This window comes from Odontesthes bonariensis, chromosome 7 (genome assembly GCF_027942865.1).
Source record: "Odontesthes bonariensis isolate fOdoBon6 chromosome 7, fOdoBon6.hap1, whole genome shotgun sequence".
NCBI classification, from domain to species: Eukaryota; Metazoa; Chordata; class Actinopteri; order Atheriniformes; family Atherinopsidae; genus Odontesthes; species Odontesthes bonariensis.
The window spans coordinates 25,632,967-25,650,884 of NC_134512.1; the positions used below are offsets into that span (position 1 = coordinate 25,632,967).

General features: G+C 40.8%; 1 long non-coding RNA gene across 4 annotated transcripts; it reads left to right on the top strand.

Moving 5' to 3' along the window:
* Positions 1 to 6,027: 6,027 nt before the first annotated feature.
* Positions 6,028 to 13,748, top strand: LOC142384234 (uncharacterized). 4 transcript variants are annotated; one of them, XR_012770039.1, is made up of 5 exons: positions 6,028 to 6,334; positions 7,959 to 8,102; positions 8,319 to 8,438; positions 10,385 to 11,119; positions 12,697 to 13,748. It is a non-coding gene; the product is annotated as an uncharacterized LOC142384234 (long non-coding RNA). The 4 variants fall into 4 exon arrangements; XR_012770041.1 differs by having other exon boundaries at positions 10,385 to 10,646; XR_012770040.1 differs by lacking the exon at positions 12,697 to 13,748 and having other exon boundaries at positions 7,959 to 8,205; positions 10,385 to 12,690.
* Positions 13,749 to 17,918: the final 4,170 nt, after the last annotated feature.

Sequence of the window (17,918 nt, forward strand, 5' to 3'; positions counted from 1 at the left end):
ATGCATTTATTACAGCATTTGTGGTAGGTCTTGTAGGTTTTCTTGCAATTATACAGTTTTGTAAACAGAAAAAATAATTTCCTTTGACACAAACTTATTTGAAAATGACCATTATGTATAAATATTGAATCATTTACATTCAGAAAATAGACTATATAGTAGAAAAAAAACCAGGACTGTATCCATTTAAACAAAGGCAATTTGGACTGTCTTTCAGGGAGCTCACACATACAATCTAACATAGCAAAGCTTTGTTTCTCATTTTTATTGTGCTTAAAAGACAAAACTAAAATCGCTATAGTGGTAGCAATAAAAGAGGCTTCATTAACATGGCAGAATAACCATATTTACAGTGAGTGCTGACTTGGCCTCCGCTCACCATTCCAATCTGGATTTCATGTTAGCCAGGAGGAAATTGGATGGAATTCACAACATCACAGCAAACTCATAAATGAAGCAAAATCACATAATCTTAAATACCAATTTATCCACTAAACAAATAGGACAGCAGTATTAGTGGCTTATTGCTGTGTTGTATTTGTGAATGACTCATTTTCTCTGTGTGTTGCCCTAGTAAGAATACACTGAGAATCGGCACATACCCTAAACCACATGCTCAACACTTCAGATGCATGTGTGCACTACTCTGTGGAGTGCTTCTACACCACACGTGACCATTAAAACCAACAGCAGGAAAAATTTTAAGTTATCTAGCGATCAAGGTCGTCTTTTATCTCAAATAAAAAAACAACAACAATGCAACAGAGCACAATAAAGCACTTCCAAATTGGATTGTTTCCCTTTAATCTAATTTCAATTTAAACACATTATTTTGATCTGAAATAGGATTTAGAATATCAATTATGATTAACACAGATTTGCCTCAGGGCAACAGTTTTTAATAAAAAATAAAACAAAAAAAACCACCCAGCTCATTTAATTTCTAATCTATACAAACAGACGTTGTATACTTTCGATAGTACTGAAAATGATTTGAAATTAAATAACTCATGAAACAAGTGCCCTATACACTAAACCAAAGGCACAAGTAGACAAATATTAGAAAAATTAATTCTGAAAACTGTTACATGAACATTTTTTAAAAAATGTTTATTGTCATTCTGCAAAAGTCTAATAATATAAAAAAGCAACAAGTGTGTGATTGCATTGTTCCACTACTACTGCCACACACACACACACACACACACGTTAACAGCAACAGTGTGTATCTTTCAATTACTGTATGAAAAGCAAATGTGAATGCCACAGTCAAAGCATAGTTTCCGAGATAAAAAATGAGAAATAAGAAACGTTTCTTAAAGATTTGAAAAAAGGTGTGGCAAAAACTTTAAAACCTATATGAAATGAATTCTTTAAAGTGAAAAGAAACGGATTAGCTTATTTTCCAGCATTTTATCTTTTGATTGAATGTTCATTTTGAAACTTGACAAATTTAACGATCTATTTTCAGAAAGTTTGAATGATGGACAAAAAAATCCATTAAAAGTGTTTTCCTCAAATTAATTTAAAAAAAAATTTAAATCTTTTTTTTTTTTTAAGTGTTTCCACAAAAACAGGACACTCGTCCTTGTGTGTGTGTGTGTGTGTATGTGTCCTGTTATTGCCTTTGCTGTGTAGCAGCAATAAAGCTGAAGTTTGCTTTAGTGCACAGAATGTGCCAGTGTGCACTGTTCAGGTATATTTCACAGAAAAATAAATAAATACTGAAAAGCCTTAGCACCCTGCCATCTGCCTCTCAACATGCAACCTTCCCCTGGACTCTTGCCATCCACAGCCAAAAAGGCCTGAGGGGTGGAGTAGCGTGATACTCTGCCAGCCAAAACCATGCGCCCACAGCTACTTAAGCAGGACTCACACTGATCTGCAGGAATATAATGGGAATGTATGGGAAATCTAAATCTGAAACTTGAACCACCCAAATAACTCTCACTGATATTAGTTTGGCTTTGTCCTCTTTTACAAAAACCCTGACAAGCTGCCGGACATACACCAGGGAACCGAATTATAGTATTGGCCAAAGATGCAAGATTTACATGAATGAACTGCAAATTTACCATGTGCAAAAAAAAGAGGATTTATGAAAACAGTGATTGGTTGCATTTGAAAAGTTACGACCATTAAGTACACGTAGAGATTGTAAATTACCGAACCAACGTCTCACGTAAAAAAAAAAAACACATTTTCTCATTTTTGAAAAAGAAATAAGTTGATAATAAACCAAATTCGCAGTGAATTGAAAACTGCGATATAGTTAAAGCTTTTTAAATTCTTTATTTTTGCGGAACTGCATTCCGACTGTTTGGCCAGATTTATGACAAATTCAGCGTAGTTCTTGCTTCAAATGAAAACAAGAGCATGTTTTAATTCGTATCACTACAATTACAGATCCGTTTGCCGACCACTCTTTGTGCACTTTGTGCGACAAAAAGCTGTACTGCAAAGCATAACTCCCATAAAATCCCAAGTTCAGAGATACAGAAGTGTAGATCCACTCCCCTTACACAAAACTGGGTAGAATATGGTTAAAATTCAAACTATGTATACATAAGCAAATACCTCGCACAAGGCAAAGATTAATATTTATTCTCTTCCGTCTCTAGAGTCAAATACAAACTTGGCAAATACTATCCACAAATCTTCAGATTCAAAGATGTATTGAATTTCAACAAATATTCTTGTTTAAATTTAGCCCTCAACAACAACAAACTGACCAAAAGTATCAGAACACAACGTACTTCTCTTCAAACCGTACAACACATACTGAGGCTGGACCGCATCACTCCTATGAAATTCCTCCACAACCGAGGCCCTCCACTCACCCACTGATTACCACAAAGTGGGATTATCCTGGCAGCAATCAAAGTGCTACTTATGACTTTTGTTTGTGCCTTGATAAATTAGAAATCCGTTTTCCGAGGGCTTTGGAAAAGTTACAGACAAATGTTCTTAAAGGAATACACGCTGGCGCTCTAATATTATGTGCAATATGCACTTTTTTGTGTGCGTGTGTGTGTTCTCACGCAACACGAGCATGTAACGTTTTAAATTCAGATGTATAAGTGCGCGCTGAGGTGAAAAGAAACTTTGTATGACAAAATAGTGCATGAAGCGTTTATTTGTATAGAGGCAGGATAAACCCCGAAATCCCAAAATGTAAACACATGCGTAACTCTCGAAGCCATGCGAGCATACAGGCATAAAAACACATTACTCACTGATTTTTGAGAGCAAGATGGTAAATGTCCGGCCGGGATGCGAATTTCGGCAGCTCCCCGCGCTTTGATCCACATCTCTGTTAAAAAGAGGAGAAAGCCATGAGCCTCCCGTTTGGCTCTTCCTGCAAGACGCAGAGATTTCCCCTCAAAACTGTCTCATGCACAGCTGTGTCTCCGCTCCGACTTGAGCGTTCGGGTCAGCCTAACCTCCAAGCTCAGTGCCTCTTTCAGCTACAGTCTCAGCCCCCAAAACTCAGCGCTGCACGGTTTGCCCGCCTCCAGCAAGGTCCAGGCCTGGTGAGGCCTGAAACAATGGGAGGCCATGAGGCTTGTCTGCAAGGCTACAGCTAAGCCTGTCTGCTGGTTAACAAGTCTTTGAATGAGAAATGTTAGCAAACAGACAAACAGCATGTCTCGTGCATGCAAATAGCACAAGCAGTTCAGTCACAGCCTTGGCTGAGCACATGAATAATTCAGCAGTCTATAGGCTGCTCTCCCACGTTACTCCCTCCTTCTTCCCGAATCAAATGCCTTTACTGGAAAACGAGTGTCAAAAGTATTCAAACCTCTGCCTTACCAACAGCTTTGCTCTCAACATTGCTTTTAATACTTCATCCCATAAAGCAATTACAGCATAAATTTGTCATGTATGGGCACAGCATGCAAGGATTCTGGTAACATTTCACGCCAACTACCTGAATTTTCGCAATTACAACATTTTCTTCTCTTATCGCCTTTAAATGTCTTTTGTTTGGAGTTGGCACCTGTCCCAGAAAGAGCTCCGGCTGAGCACACCACTCATTCTCCTGTTGGGAGAGTGAGTCGGAGTGAAACAGAGAGAACAAGGGGGAGTGAGAGACACACAGAGAGAGACAGCAAAAGACAGGACATAGGCAGGAAATACAAGGAGAAACAGAGAGCGAAGACGAACAAGGTGCGGTACTTCACGCCACTCAATGGCGCTGATCATGAACATTTCTTTAAAAATACATATGTACCCCGCTTAGACACTGGTCAAATTGTCTAATCGACATCCATAGTGGTCATCTAGACCACGAGCCCACCGCAAGCAGGTTACCCCATCAGAAATGGCGCCCTGGCACTCCAGGTGGAACAAGGCCCATCCCATGGAGAAACACCACCTTGACAAATTTCCATCCAAAAAGGAGAGAAACCAAATAAATACTACAAGGAACGCACCAGCGGAAAGAAAAATAGGAAAATGTGGTACGTTTTTGGAAAAAATACAGAAAAAAGGAAGAAACGGCACCAAAATCCAAAGTGATGCAAAAATCAATGCGCCAAAAGTAAGAAAAAGCCACTAAAAAGCAACTTGTTGCCAGCTTTTGCAGAGCTGCTGTGTAGCTAGTTGGAGGCAGAGGGTTAAAATCCAGCTAGTAGTGACTGAAAAAAAAAAAGAAAAAAAAAGAAGCTCCGTCTATGGAAGGGCGGGCTGTGGGGAGGCCCTGACTGTAGAAATAGCAGCAGACTTTTTTCTTTTTTCCCCCTCGCAGAGCTTAAGTCTCCCCCTTGCGTGTGGCTGGAGCAGAAAGGGGAGCAAGCGAAACAGGGAGAGAAAAAGAAGGGAGGACGAGAGGAGGAGACAGCGAGCGCACAGTGAAGGGGAGAAAAGCTCCGCTGATGATGAAATAGGAGGTGCAGCGGAGCGCGCGAACCAGTGACTTTTTCATCACATGTCCAACACGGCAAGGAACTGTATTTGCACTGAGAATGGAGTAGAGGGTAGAGGAGGGAGGAAGGGAGGGTGGGAGGGAGCATAAGATGGGTGGGAGGCATAGACACAGAAGGGAAGAGAGAGAGGGAGAGTGGGAGGGGGGAAAGCACTACATGTGGGAGGGGTAGAGGAGCAAGAATGACACAGAAATCTACTCCTCCAGCAGTGCGCAGACGCAGTGCTCACAGTCACACGCCATACTGGAATATATACAGTACCTCAGCCTTACTGTATATCAACTAGTGAAGAGAAAAGCAAGGAGAAAAAGAGCCTCTGTCATACAGAATGTGCTGCCCTGCTGAGGGTTCTGTGAAATATGCAACACTTCTGAGAGCTTGTTGAATTATTAACCTTATCTCTCTACTGTAGCAGAGCTCTTGTCGCTTCAACAGACTTGGGAGCACAAACTGATAGGAGCCCACACTCTCGGCGTGCATTAACTCTTCGGCATACCACAGTGACTGGCGCGAATGCATAGAAAGTACCGGACACACGCACACAGACAAAAAAAAAAAGCAGGGAGAGCGTTCATTTCAGTAACATGTGGCCGAGAACACATGGACAGGACCCTCCTCCTCGCCAATGCTCTGTCACAAAGCGGGCTGAGGCTGAACCCTCGCAGCTATTTTGGCACAAAGTCAAAAGGTTGATAAGCATTTTTGGGTGAGACTGGGCTGCTTTTCCTCGAGGAAAAACAGCTGCCACTTCCTCGGCATTCAGCATTCAACAGTTTGGAGAAAATTTACTGGAGTCCCCCTTGAGAGATGCTGATTTGTCTTGTTTAAAATGGAGAGGGAGCGGAGGGGGGCAAAAAGGAAAACATGACGGTCTACAAATTCTGTCTAAACTAAACCTGTGCACTAATTTAAATGAGGACTAATAAGTAAGCCAGGGACAGAAGACGAGTGGGGAGACCTAAACAGCAGGACTGGTTCCACCATCTTAGACTGTATTGATTATTCTTTGCTCTCACACATGCAAGCTCTCCGTGTCCCCCCCCCCGTCCCCCCTTCTGTCCCTCCCTCCCTCTTTCTGTCTGTTCTGCCACCTTCTCTACTCGGCGATCAGCGTTTGGCTTTTTCCATTTGTGGCAGATTACTGTAACGCTATTGTACAACAACTTCCTGCCTCTTTTGGCTCTGGTTCTAAAAACTGCAAAGGCAGAGCTCGTGGCTTAAACTTTTTCCCCTCGGCCTTGAACTAGAGGAGCTCTTTATGGAAAGAAAAGAAGGAAGGGGATTTGTAAAGTATCTGTTACTGAGGAACTATTTTGATTTCATTTCTGCTTTATAAACTGCTGAGAATTTAAGAGGGCAAGAGGGGACTACATGCCTAGCAGAGACAATGAGAGGAAAAAAAAAAGGTGGGGGTTAAACTTTTCCTACTTTTATTGTATGAAAACTTTGTGTTGGTGTTGGAAGGCACCGAGTTCTTAGTGGGGCTCAAGCTCATGTACATTTGTCTAACATGGCTGCTACTGCTTCAGGCAGCACGGTTTGAAAGCGCTGCTTTCTTAGCATAGCCACCACCCCGTTTCTCTCTTTCCCACTAACAGAATCACAGGCTGGACTCTCCGTAGAAACTATTCTTCCTTCTGCACTCCTCTTTGCTGGACCAGCTTTGGTGAAAACACAGGCGGCTAAACACGGTGCGAGAGGAAAATGCAGACATTATTGATAAAAACAAAGAGCGGAAAACGTTGCAGTTGATCCGTCTTCTTTCCCCTAAATGAGAAACAAGCTCAGTTCAGGCGTCTACACTGGCATGAGCTATAGACTCCCTATTAGAAGGAGTGCAGTTTTACGTCACATCTCGCCATGCGTTTTAACCAATTGAAAAACCTGTGACTTCACTGAGGCCTCAATGTATGAAGCTGTCATGTGTATATGTTATGAGACCATATTTGGGAAAAACCTGGATCACAAAAGGCAATATATTTAAACTCTAAGGATTAAAAGGTTGCAGTTTTAGGGAGGTGTGCTTTGAGATTTTTTGCCTAGTGTGCGTGCTGCACTTTGCAGTGGCATAAAGTTCATTTGAGGATACAGTTTTGGTTTTGGGAAAGCTGCCAGCTCTCACCACTGTGCTCCTATACATTGTTTCTCTGCTGCATGTCCCACATATCAATCATGCCGTAATTAGACTGTCATAAGTCAAACGATTATGGAATTTTCAAAGTGACCGTAAAATGAAAGAGTCTGAAGAAATGCACAGACTTTACAACGCTTTTGCAACGTCACCATTCTGCATTTTCTTCACATTAAATTATCAAACAATATGAATGTCTGAAGAATCTTGACAATGTTAGGGAAATGTAACTGTCCTTTAATCTTAAAAGAAAAAAGGAGGAACGAAACAAGCATTTTTTTTTTTGCCCCGCAGTGCATGGCTGCTGCATCTGCACGAAACAAAAATTGGTCAAATGAGCCGATTGGTAATGCGTCATGAAACAAAATGGCAGATGGAGCCATGCTATGGGTTTTAATATTTTGGGGGAAAAAAGAGGAAAAAAAATCTAAACTGAATATTTCTTTGTTAATCTTGTAAAATGAATATTATGGCTGCTAAAATTTGCAATGGTAAAAAAAATTTATTTGAAATCTTACAAACAAACCATAAAAAAATCACAAAAAATACACATGTACAGAGATGACAAATGCTTTTTTGAATTGTTAAAAAAAATCTGAACTGAACAGCTGAAACTACATAATTCATACACATATGCACTTCTGTCATAAAAAATATTGATTTTATGAATATCAGGGACTTAAATAAACCATCATCCTCATGCTGATTTTGTTTTTGCCTGACCTCACAGTACCTGCATTGTGGTCTTCTGCAGTCAGGATATCACACCAAACACATTTAAGTGTATTAAAAGACATTTGTCAGCCGTGGCTAAGCACTCAGATAAGTGGACGGGGTGACGCTACATTCTAAAAGGCCCTCTTTTTCTGTCTTTTTTTCTCCCTCTCTCTTTTTTCCAGGGTTTTCTTTTCAGTGATACAGGGAATAATGAGGAGAGCTGGAGCAACATGAAGTTGCAGAGGGCAGGGGATCCACAAAGACAAACAACATTTGCAAACATCAAGGAGGCATTGGGAAGTGGGAGACGGGCAGCTGTGTGCTTGGTCAGCAACCGCAACTACATCAACATCTAGGCATGATATGTGGCACATAAAAACACACAGATATTCCAACTGACTTATTCAAAGGGATACAAGCAAACCACAGGTATCCCTTCAATATGAGGGACGATATTATATTCACTAGGAGCGGGAGCAGAATCTGTGAGGTGGTCTTGGTTAAGCCCTGCACGTGTCTAAACAACTTCTCTATTACACCAGAGACCTTTGAGGGCACTCCCCATCGAGCAGGGAACAAAGGCCATGACCCCTGGGTCAAAAGTGTTACATGGGAGGCCAAGCGGGCCTATTGAATCTTCCACTGCTGTTTGCTTTAAGAAGGTAAAGATTACCAACACATTAACTAATACCGATTAGGGGGTTATCCCTCATGGGACTGAGGTCCCAGGGCATCCCATCACATCTTATTAACACAACCTGACCTTTGACCCCACTAGTCACCTTAGTCAGCCGACTGTGACCACCACTTTCTGCTCTCTGTTTGACTTACGCACATGCGGACACAGACGAGGCATGAGGAGAATCCCTGCAAGGTGCAGCACAGCTTCAACAATATCCCTGCTGTCTGAGCAAACACGAATTAAGGATTATGATGGCACAGTATTCGCAGTAGTAACGCACTCCTGTTTCAACATGAGGGACTTGCTTTAGCAGACCACACAGATGAAGCATGTACAATTTTCTAGTTCAACGTGCGGTTTTAAAAAACTATTACCATCCACAGAGGCAGAAGAACGAATTCAGCTGCAGTTGATAAGATGGTTGCATGTGCTGTATTGCTTTCAACACAAAATGGTGGACACAACACATGCGCAGTGGGAATGTTCCGTATATATCATAAGCCAATACTGGTGTTGTGCCGCATGATAAAAGGCAACAGAGGAGCAATTCCTTCACAAACCTTTTTTTTTTTTTTTTTTTTTTTTTTTTTTTCACACCAACCTTTCCTTACAGCAAACTGATGTGTGTTGTGAGCTTGCTTAACCCCATGTGTCCAGAAAGAGATGATCTAACTCGTGATGCCAACATAATTCACGGTCAAGACTTTTAAAAATTTCTGCCCGTGATCAGACGTTGCGGTTCTCCCTCCGACATAAAACAACATAGGAGTACCAGTTAAGTGCAGGGCAGGAGTGTATCCCTAAGAGCAAGTTCATATTCGAATTCTTTTTATTTCATTTTCACCTGTCCAGTTGTAAATATTACTACAGATGATTTTTTTGATTACACAATATCACACCACGCCATCTGAAAAAAAAATATAGCCATGGATTTAAATTCACAACATACGATCCAATTTTGATGTGACTGCGTTAGAAAAAAAATGCTGAGGATTAATTCAGTAAGTCTTCATGTCTTCGATATATTAGAGAAAAAAAGGGAAATATTTCAATCTAATTAAATGCTTTAAAATGCATTGCTATTTTATTTCCTTGATATCTTAATTGTAAGATGTAAAAGGAGACTGAGCTCGTTTATGGTAGTATAAAAAATTGGGAAATGTATGTATTAAATTTTTAAAAATCACATCTAACTTGTAACGCTTTCAATGAATTTCGGCAACAACAAAAAAAAAAAGTACAGTTTACTGGAGGCAGATGTGCAGCTTTTTCAAAATTCACTCAAAGCTAACTTTTTCTGTCTTGAGGGAAAAATACAAACACACACCTTAATTATAAAAGGAAGTTGAAAACGATGCATAACCAAACGGTGTTTATAATAAACTTTCTAAAGTTACCTTTTTAAAACTAAGGAACAGAGATTTCTGTCACAGCAAACCACAAAAATGTATATCTAAAAAAAATCAGTTCAGTTTTTGAGGATGTACTTCTGACCATAAAACAATAAAAACTATCAAGACTGGGATTTGGATTTTAGAAAATACACTTTTTGTTATGGGTGCACAATTCTAATATTTTAACTTCAGATTTTTACATTCTAAAATGTAACATATTAAAAAATAAGTTAATTTCTTGGGAACAAAATTAGAACTGGATTTATTCATTTATTTTAATTGAAATGTAATGAAACTGACATTGCCTGAAATGGTCATTGAATGCCAAAATGCAGGAAAGAGCATTCTTTTTTTCACTTGTGCTAAACACCCAACTGATAGCTTTTGATCTTGTGCCTTCATGTCGAACAAATGAAGACTGTTTTAGATTTTACAAAGAGAGCGTTAGTGGGTACGTGGTCATAATCATAAGGTAAAAGGCAGAAGGGCTTTTTGAAAAGCAGGAATTAACTCACCTCGCTGTTTCTCACAGGATTCTGAAAGAACTCAAAGAGGAAGAGAGACACGAAGAGAAAAAGAGCAGGAGAGAGCTCCTCCTGGGAACAAGCTGGAAATTATGGACCTATTCGATATCAGACCTCAGAGTGGACAACCTATCCTAGGAGGGACGCGCCCTAACTGTAACTAACAACTACTTCTGGCAGCCCCTCTACAGACAGGCCTATTGTCCTGGATCTGGGTTTCTTTCATGTGACATTGAACTTGGGCAGTTTAGGCAACAAATCCACATCCAAGTAAAGTATCAGAAACATATTACATACTAACATACTAACCTTGATTATAATACATTGAAAATAAGTGTATGCATTTTTTTAAATTCATATCTTATTTATTTACCTTTATAGGAGAGGGGTGATAGCTGTAAACTATGGTCTCTACAAGAATTTACTCATCAAACTCTAAAGATGTCAGGGTGACACACATTAGGGAAAAAGAAGGACTTAACAAGGATTTCTACATTAAAGACAGGAAGACAGGGAAGCCAGCACACGTCTTCTTTGATCGTATATCACATTCAAATATGTTTCACTTAAAAGTTTCTCCATACTATTTCAGTGCTGTTTATTAAGTTATATATTGTGTCACAAGACCAAAATTGTGCTGATACAACATGGTGTAAAATTAAGTTTCAAGATTTCAATTTCAACTCGGACACAATGACAAAACTGCATCAGAGAAGAGGCAACTGTCTAAGCCAATATATGAGGTAAGGAGTCAAATATAAAATCCGTATAAAATGTTGGTAAAAAGCGAAAAAGTGTCCATTTATCAAATGAGATACGAACCCTTTCAGACACAGGAAATGGGTATTACCAGGTGTTTGCTAAACTGAGTTGTGAAAACACTAGTCTGTGCTACTCAGTTAAAAGAGGTGCCAGAGGAAATTCTCAAAAGTCAACCAAGAGTATTAAGAGTGTCAAAATAAGTGATTTCTCCTTTTCTGTCTACTTGACCAGCTGCATCGGTCTTCTACATACCTGAACCCCCCTCCTCCTCCTCCCCGCCCCAGGGGGAGTTAAAACCAACTTTAAACAGCCCTGGCCATTTTGTTTTATTCCCCCTTGTCACTAAGCTAGGAGAACACAGCCATGGCATTTTATGGGCCACGTCACGACGCCAGTGTCTGCGCTGCAGGACTGCAAGGAGTCCAACTGCAGAGACATACGCACTCAGCAGCTCGCTGCCTCAACAAACACTTTATGCATGCTGGTTTATTATCTCACATACTCTGACAAGCATCCTAGCTCGATTGACAACAGCAAAACAGGCACGTAATACACTTGAAGCATTTCATAAACATGCTGTGCTCCTTGTGCCTTCTCCAACGGAGGGCCATCTGACTTTTTTTTTCCCTCTGATTAGTATAGAAAAGTTAGTTCAGTCGCAAAAAAGCTTTACACAAAGACAGCAAGTTAGGAAGGAAATATTCTTGACCAATTCTCCAATGGAGCAGCGCCTTGTAATGACTTGAATTTCCGTCTCTAACTTTCAGGAAATTTAACTTTTTTAAACCGTATGTGGGAGAAAAACAGTGTTTTTCGGGACCACTGCACAAACAGAGGTTGTCGTCCATGGTCTATTTCTAGAAATTCAGTGGCTCTTCCAAACTCGTAAAAATAGAATTTTTCAAAAGTGAAATTTTATTCGTGTGTGAGATGTGCTTCACATTACAGATCTAAAGCCAGCATTATATGCATCTAAAACTGCATGGGGCACACAATTTATTCTATCCGTGAGGGTTATAAAGACATTAGTGCAAGTATGACCCCTCATGGTACGGTACGGGAAGTTAATTTCCTGCATTTTGAGACAACAACAGTCCAGTTTCTTAAAGTGGACAAATGCGTTTGTGCAGATACAGTGACTGGATCGATTACTCTGCACAATATTTGTGCCTGCTCTCAGAGCATGTGCGCACAGTAAGGAGCTCGGTCATTTGAGGTCATGCACGTTGTATAGAGGAGTTGTTTCCCTCTACCTCGATTTTTTGAGTGCACAGACAACTAGTTGCTCTGTTGACGACACAGTGCAGGGTACACTGTGTGCTATATGTACCAATATTTTTCTTTCTATCTCTATTTCTGTCTAGCCAGGAAATATGAATGTGAGGTCTGTGGTAAAAAAAAAAAATATTTACCATCCCCAATCATAATCTTTGTGTCACAATTTTAAAAATTTTTATGGGAGCAAACAACTGCTCCTCACAACTGTGGCCACAGACACGTAAAAGGCTAAACAGAGTTTACCTGAACTAAATTATTACAATATTTCTCTGTGTTCCAGGGTCCCTCCCTCTGGGGAAATTATATGCACTCCTTATGCTAAGCTGTGCTGATACCGATGGTGTTTAATATCTTTTGGTCCGCCCAACTCCAACATCATCATCATCTCCAGGCTAAAGGTGTCGACAGCATGCGGGAAACTGCGGCATGACAGCCCCTGACCTCTCACACCAGCTCGGAGAGGCAGAGGGTCATGCAGAGGACATGGCGGTGGAGGGAGAAGTCAATCTTATCCTTCCGTTCCGCCACAGGCCTGCGTGCAGCGACAGCAAGATGAGCTAGAGGGCTTTCCAAAATCCACACTTGTTTGGCTGGGAGCAACGCATCAGGGCCGTATGTGTTTCAAAGGAAACGCTGAGGAAAGCGTTTTTTTGTTGCAGCACCCCTGCACTTGACAGGGTGTATTAGCCTGCCTCTGTGTCTTTGCTCCATCTCAACCTAGACTCAATATCCCTCTACACCAATATCTGTCATCTTTAGTGGCCAAAATGGCATGTGGCCTACTTGTCTCCCAGCGGTTGAGAAGTCTACCTAGTCTCGTCTTGATATGACTCTCACGTGTACGGACAATTTTTTGTCATTATCTCCCCACGTTACAAATACCTCTGGCTCTGCTGAGCAGCACGGGGCCGAGGGGTTAAAAGGCAGGAGGTAGTGAAATGAGAGGGAAAGAAAAGCCTCGGCTCTCGGACTGCTGAGCCTGCGCCTCAGTAATGGGGAGGTGATAACCTGGCACAGGACCAACCACTAATGCCCCTTAAATGTCAGAGACTGCAGAAAGGAAGGGAGACAGCAAAAATGGGAGCACATTCATATTTCAGCATGGCAGATGCTATAATGCACTGATGTGTCACAGTCAGGGCACAGAAGGACCCCAGAAGAGAGGAAATAAGAAGGCAGACATGATAAAGGGGAAATGAAAAAGAGAAAAGGCCAGGGGATTTCATTGCATTGATGGAAGCAGCCACATATGATGGTTGTCTCAATTCGGCAAAGTTCAGTAGATCTGTCCAACTCATTCTCTCTCTCTCTCTCTACAGACGAAAATCTGACAGGGTGGGGGTCGGGGTGCAGGGTTGAGTCTAGTGTTGGGGGTGGGGTTGGATTGCTGGAGAGAGTGATCTTTTTTTCCAGCAGGGTGAAAGGCGGACGGTCATGTGTGCAGAGCTCATGACAAAAGGCCCTTTTATGTGCAGCGTATGCAGATAGAGGAGGCTCCTTTGTGCACAGATGGAGATCCCATGCCTGGGTCTGCCTGCGGCGGAGAGGGAAGGGAGGGTGGAGAGGAGAGAAGAGTGTTGGTGAAGGGAAGAGAGGGGAGGGAGGGGTGGATCTGGCACTGAGTGCCATCACTGTGTCTGGTGGGGGATGGGGCACAAAAAAAGGAGAACCAAGCCGTCCTGGTCCTACCAGGTTCATACGTTTTGGGGGAGGGGCTACAAGTCTTGCAAAGAGGATACAGAAACTGGTAACCCAATAGTGGAATCGTAGAAAGACCTCTAACCGACTAACAAGTGGACCAGGGTAAAAATATTGTCAACAAGTAACTACCGATGTTTGTTTTAAGCAGCTTGTAAAATAAAATACCACATACAGTTCCAGAGAGTTTACTTAAGGACAGAAAATCCCATAAAACTGATAATAAGGATTAGAGCCTTTAAAAAACAGCTTAACCTACTTTTTAAAGGCAAATATTACATACACCAAACAAATCAAAGCTTAAAAAAATAAGCATCACTTAACCACAACTTTACTTATGGCCATCTAAAAAGGGACATGTTATGTTCGCCATGACAGTGGACAAATGTCAAGTTCGGTCTCAGACTCATCTCCGCTCAACTGTCACTGCCAAAGTCTCCCTAAACCTAAACTCCTTGTTCTGAGTCTTATGCTTATAATCTATGAATCTCTGGATGAGAGCGTTACAGCTGAAAGTGTCCCACCTTGGTGCAAACCTCTCTCCTGAGAGGCGAGGTGAGAACCACTGGCATCCCGTCTGCTGAGAAGACGTCACACCCTCCTCCTGACCAGGACATCACAACACTCGAGCCAAACAGATTCTTTGCCTGTGAGAGTATTGACTGATGTGGCTCTTTTCAACCGTGGGCAGATGAGCAAAACCCCATAATGACGGCCATGTTAACTACTTCACTTAAAGCTGAAAACAACCGATGCATCTCCACTCAGCTTGGAGTTCTTCAAGTTCATCTGTAAAAAAAAGGGAGCTATCAGAGCAAACTTTCTTAGCATGCATTAAGTGACATGTTTGAAATCCAATGAGACCATGTTAGCTTTCTAATGAGCACGTGATTTCATTTTGGTAAATTAGTTTGCAATAGCAGTTTGCAGTTTGAATTTGTGATGTTGTTTCACTAAGACACCTCAAAATCTAACCTTGTTAAAGTTAGTTTTTTAATACATAGTTGGAAGGGGTGATTGAGGTGGGAGGTGTTTAATTCGTTGCAATCAGTAAATTTGCTGGAAATACATCCCACACATTATTCCCTGAAAGATATCGTTTGCCAACTTGCTACTAATGACAATTTTTAAGTTCAATTGTCATTACAAAATGGAAGAGCCGATCTTTAGAGGACCAAAATCAAATCGTTCCCAGCAAATCAATGAAAACACAACACAATGAAAAAAAAACAAAAGTCTTTACTGAATTCCATTAACATACAAAAATGGAGTTTTCAAATGGGCTTTGAAAATTATGAATGTCGGTGAGGTCCGAAAGTGATCAGAGAAGTAAAAAAAAAAGACTTGAAAATGATAGAAAAAACAGGCTTGTCCACTGAAAGGTCCAAAGAGAGAGGAGTGAAGGTCATGGGGTCTGAAAGGTAACATTTCCACTTACTGTAGTGCCGTTTATAATTATATATCGTTAAGGGAACCCAGAATGGAGTTTTCAATGGAGTTTTGGCCTTGTTTTTTAATCATTTGTGGATTTAAGAATAATCTCCATCAAACTTACATGAAATTCCTTATTTTTCTTTTAAGAAATAAACTTTGTTTGGAAAAAAGACCCAAAAACAATTCCGCTTGGACAATTTTGCGTAGTTTTTGCCAACAAAAAGGCAAATGACAAAGATCACGCGCTGCATAAACCACAAAAGCTCGGAGGTGAAAACGCAGTTGTAGTTAAGATTTCACGTGGAAACTTTTTTTTTTCTTTGTACCTGTGAGATCAGACTGTTTGTTAGAAGACAACAAGGCTGAGTTTAATGACATTTCTCTGGAGAGAGGGAAAGTAAAGGAGCTCGGATTAATTGGCCAACGATAATTACCTGCTGATTTTAATTCTAAATCATTTCAACTGGGTTCACTAAAAAGGCCGATCAGAGCAGCTCACGTTTCTTTTAAAAAGGCTGCTCATCTCATACATGCCATTCGGCATGATGAATGTTTCATATCAGGGTCAGATGACACTCTTGTGACTAAAGCAGATAAAACAGGTAACTTTGCGGTCTGCCATTAATATCAGCACAGCAGAGAGCACGTAGACGTCAGCAGCGAAAAGAGCAGCATTGATCATGGAAGCAGGAATAATATTGGCTGCAAGGGAAACAGTAATCTTTTCCCTTCGGTGATAATCTGTCTAAAATGAGCTATGGACATGTGTGGACCCCAAACCTCTTTACGGCGGGACTAGATCTTTGTGTTGTTTTAAAGCAGTCAGCCTGAATTTAAAAGCAATTTTTTTAAACGTTTGCGGGATAGCGGGGAAGCTAGTCCCGAAACCACTTTTGTTTTAAAGGCAGAGGAAGAATAACAAGTATTATCAACAAACTGATGCATTTTCATTTGGACCAAACAACAAAATTAGACAAAGAAGATTATTTTCAAAAAGCCAATCAACAAATCAGCGGGTGCCAGATAATGATCCCTATTGATCCCTAATGATCTCTGAATTCGATACGTCATATGTAACGTTAAAATGTTGAATCAGTAAATAATGTTCATTGTTAAATAAATGTCTGAGATTAAGTACTGGCCGACTGGTTTATTTCCAACTTGCCACATACTGATGCACGGTCAGGTTAGTTTTCCTTCTGTGGAGCCAAGTGACACAACCAGAAAAAAGCATCATAGTGCTGGCTTATCAACAGACCGTGTGGAGGAGGATAGGCCTTCAGCTCCAAAGCAAGGGAGCTATGGTTTAGTCCAACGTTGACACATTGTTTTTCACTTCCTTCTATTTTTGTCTTTGTTTTAATCTTCCTTCGTTCAACAACTCTTACTTTTTTTATGCATCAGAACTATTTGGTTAAGGCAAGGAAACCATCTTAGTCATTGTCATGTCCATGGGGTTTCCCCCATGTTTTCAGTTCGTTTGTGTTTTATCATGTGTTAGTTTATTTCATGTCTTAGGCCCCGTTTACACGTTAGGAAGACGCAGATATTTTCCTGCAGTTTGGCCTCTCATTTACACCAAAACCCCGTTTTTATCACAGAAAACGATTATTTCTAAAACCTCCGGCCAAAGTGGAGATTTCTGATAACGCTGGTTATGTGTTGCCGTGTCAACTGGGAGAAACGGCGTTTTAGGTTCTTAAACGTCACATAATGCGCCAGAAAATGCTTAACGTCATGCGAGCGCCTTATGTTTACAGTTTGTTTGGCTACTGATCAGGATTATCAAGGGATTCTATAATCGGTTGATCTGGTTTGACCCATATTGAATAAACACAGACACACGTCTTCATTTTTCAGACATTTTACTTCTGAAGAGATCTGACACTTGACAGACACAAAATCAAATTGCGTGTTTGTCATTAATCCAGAAAAAGTCGCTCGTGTTATTTGTTGGTGTCGATTCTGAGGATTTTGATTGGCTTGCATGGCTTTATTCCTTTCCCTACACTGCCGCCAATAGGTTTGGCATAGTTATTATGGCGCTTGACGGCGTATTTATGCGGGTTGATGTAAATGACAAGTTTTTTGAAAACAGAGGGGGGGAAATATTTGTTTCTCAAAATACCCAGCTATGTGTGAATGTGGCCTTAGTTTTTAAGTTCATGCTTAAGTTAAGTCTTGTCATGTTTTAGTTTTACCATTGTTTTTTTCCTCAGTCCCCATGTTCTGGTTATTAGTTCACTCACGTCACCTGTGTCCATTGTCTTCAGCTGCACCCATTCACCAATCACCCTGTTCAGTATTTAGTTATACAGGTTTCCCCATTCAGTTGTGAAATCCTTTCTCCGTTTTCAACCTTCATGCCAC